This window comes from Magnolia sinica, chromosome 16, assembly GCF_029962835.1.
Source record: "Magnolia sinica isolate HGM2019 chromosome 16, MsV1, whole genome shotgun sequence".
Taxonomy (NCBI): domain Eukaryota; kingdom Viridiplantae; phylum Streptophyta; class Magnoliopsida; order Magnoliales; family Magnoliaceae; genus Magnolia; species Magnolia sinica.
In genome coordinates this window covers 44,602,907-44,606,162 of record NC_080588.1, presented here as the reverse complement: position 1 = coordinate 44,606,162, position 3,256 = coordinate 44,602,907, and the positions used below count along the sequence as shown (strand labels likewise).

General features: G+C 39.7%; 1 non-coding gene across 1 annotated transcript; it reads left to right on the top strand.

The window, feature by feature from the left end:
- The first annotated feature begins 2,651 nt into the window (after window positions 1-2,651).
- Window positions 2,652-2,758, top strand: LOC131230035 (small nucleolar RNA R71). Its single transcript, XR_009163763.1, has one exon. It is a non-coding gene; the product is annotated as a small nucleolar RNA R71 (small nucleolar RNA).
- Window positions 2,759-3,256: the final 498 nt, after the last annotated feature.

Below are 3,256 nucleotides of genomic sequence, written 5' to 3'. Positions count from 1 at the left end.
AATCATACACACTAGTGGGAGAGTTGAGAATCGCTTCTCGACGCCCATACTAGGTTGATATATCACACTTTAGATCATTCAAACATTTCTACAAACACTTAGAATACATAATACAACATACATGATGCATGTTGAAATACACGCATTTGGACAATTCCTTTTACCAAGGAGTTACCGCACATACAATAAGCATAAGTACACGATAAATAATCATGGCAATCACAGGTTCATATTTTATACGCATACGGTACTTTATACATACACATAGAATACACAAATCTCAATGTAACACATGCATAACAGGAACGCAAAATAAACATAACATTTGGCATGTGAAATCTCATCCATAGCAAGAATAAACCATTCACTAACATTGAAAGCCTTGAAAACTATAACCTATATGATTAAAGTCCGCACCTTAATCCAGAAAAGAACACCGAACTGATTTCAGACGATTTGTCTTCGTCAACGGCGACAGGATAACCTAAAGCAAGAATAGAAATGAGTTACAACACATAAGGATTATTCTAATCTCTAACACAGATTAGGGTTAGGTTAACTTACCCAAAGATGAACTTAGAATCGCCGGAATAACGATTCAAAAGTGAAGGTTCAAGGAAGAAGAAGAACATGGAAGAATCTAAGATGATTCACCAACTTCTCTCTCACTTTATCTCTCTTTTCTACTCTCTTTCTAGGCTAGGGTTAGGAAATTCGTATGGAAAAGAGAACTAGGGTTTTAAGGTCTATAAATAGGCCTAACATTGATGAAAATAACCCCAGGGCCAAGGTATACTTAGGGTATAACCAAAACAAGCCTCTCTCGATCCAACGAAGCACTTCCGGTGGGCCTATTACCATGAAAGGTCGGACTTAAGCTCTTTGACCATGGATCTAGGTCAAGCTGAGTTTTCGTACCGACCGGATCTTCAGATCAGCCGTGGCGGACCACACTCAATTTAACAGTCACCGAATCTCGATCAGGTCCACAAGCACAAGAACATGCCTGGGCCACCTTCCCTGATCAGAGGGTGAAATTGGATCAGAATCCAACGGTCAGATTGCTTAAAATTGTCGTGCAAGCGACACGACTCAGATTTCACAAAATCTTATTTAATTTCCAACCATTCTCACACTCTTCACTCCGAACTCAATCAACTCGACCCAGAACATCATCTGGACTTGATTTTTGAGGCGATGGCGAAGTCCAGCATGGTGACCGGAACAGCATAAGATCATTGCTATCGGACTTTCGACGCGCGGTCCAGGTCCGATCCAGAACTTTCAAAAATTCCCAAGAACAACTGGATTTAGCAATGAATCCGAAATTTCAGAGTAACCTAGCGCTAACCATTCTACAGGTTTAAAGTCATGCAGATCAAATTTAAAGTGATTGATGCAAATTTCACAATCAATCGAGTATAGGGCTAATTACCCCAAAAAACTTCTAAGGAAAGAATAGAGGTAGTACTCGGGTCTTGGCACAAAATTTTCAGGGTCATTACATTTTGTGGCACATCTTGCTTTAGGATCACACTCACTATTTCAATTAAAAAGATTTTCTTTTAAATATTTTACCGTCTTTTGGTTGTACATAAATCTTTCAGAAATTTGGCATATGAAGGTATTTGTTTGAAAGCATCCAATAGAGGGATGTTGACCTTCACTTGTTTCAGCACCTTTAGAATGTCCTGAGAGTTAGAGAGAAATTTTTCTACAATCAACCGTTGGGGGAATGGTGCAATTGGCTTGCCTTGAAGTTCTGGTTCTAATTCATGTGGAGTGTTATTAGGTTTATCAGTTTCATCTATTTCCGAGTCTTTAGACATTTCAGCCATTATCAGAATAGATTTGTCAATGGTCTTCCCACTCCTAAGAGTGGTGATAGATTTAGCTTGCTCCATCTGATTTGAAGAGCTTGGGTCACTGATCTTGTATCGCGGTTTTGGATTGGGAAGAGGTTGAGCTGGAAGGCTTCCCTTGTTCCCAATCGTATTCTTTGTCTCAAGCCCTTGTATGGCCTTTGTAAGGTCTTGAAAGGCTTGTAGCATACCCTGATTGAAAAGCTCTTGATTTTGCTGATGCTTTAGAATTGGATCCTCTTGAGGTTTCCCTTGATTTGAAATTTGATTGAAGAATCCTTGAGGAGTAGCATTTTGTCCATTCCTCCAACTGAACTTTAGATGATTTCTCCAACTAGGATTGTATGTATTGCAAGTCGATCCATTGAAAGGTCTTTGGTAATTATTTATGGCATTAGATTGCTCATTCAGTACCTCTTGAAAAGTAGGTATTGTTGGGCAACTTTCAGTTGTGTGAATATTGCAAGCACAAATACTGCAAACAGTTTCCTTAGCCTTATCCTTCTTTAGTTCCATGACATTGAATTTCCTTATGAGATTAGCTACTTTAACATTGATATCATCATTCTCTTTCAGAAGGTATATTCCACCTCTTGAGTGGGCCTAGAAGTAGTGCATGATTTTGGGTAGGAGTCCCATGATTGTGCGTTCTTAGCAAGTCTGTCCAAATAATCCCACACATCATCGACATTTTTCTTCATGAATTCTCCATTGGACATTGTCTTGACCAATTGGCGTATGGAAGATGTCAGTCCATCATAGAAAAAGTGTGTAATGCGCCGCGTTTCAAAACAATGTTGTGGGCATGAACTGACAAGATCCTTGAACCGCTCCCAACATTGGAAGAATCTTTCATCTTCTTTTTAGGCGAAGTTCATGATTGACTTTCTGAGGGTGTTCGTTTTATGGTGAGGGAAAAATTTCTTTATGAACTCCCTTGTCATATTGTTCCATCTCCAATAGATCGAGGACGGAGCGAATGCAACCACGTCTTAGCTTTCTTTTTTAAAGAAAAGGGAAAGAGTTTCAGCTTGACCGTGTCATCGGACACGTTAGGAAAATATAAAGTGGCTATGATCTCATCAAACTCTTTTGAGTGTAAATATGGATTTTCAGATTCAAGTCCATAGAATTTTGGAAGAAGTCGGATCACCCTTGGCTTGATATCCGTATGTCCCGTATTTTCTGAAAAAACCATGCATGAAGGTGTGCTCACCCCCGCCGGTTGTAAATAATCTCATAAAGTATGAGGTGGGGTGCTTGATGTGCCTCATTCTCATCCTGGATTTCCTCAACCCGAGGTTGAGGTTCGATCGTAGGTTGATTGCCCGGTTGATTTGTAGCCATCACTTCAATTAACTTCGAGGATCTCGAGTGGTGTCTAATCTTGTGAT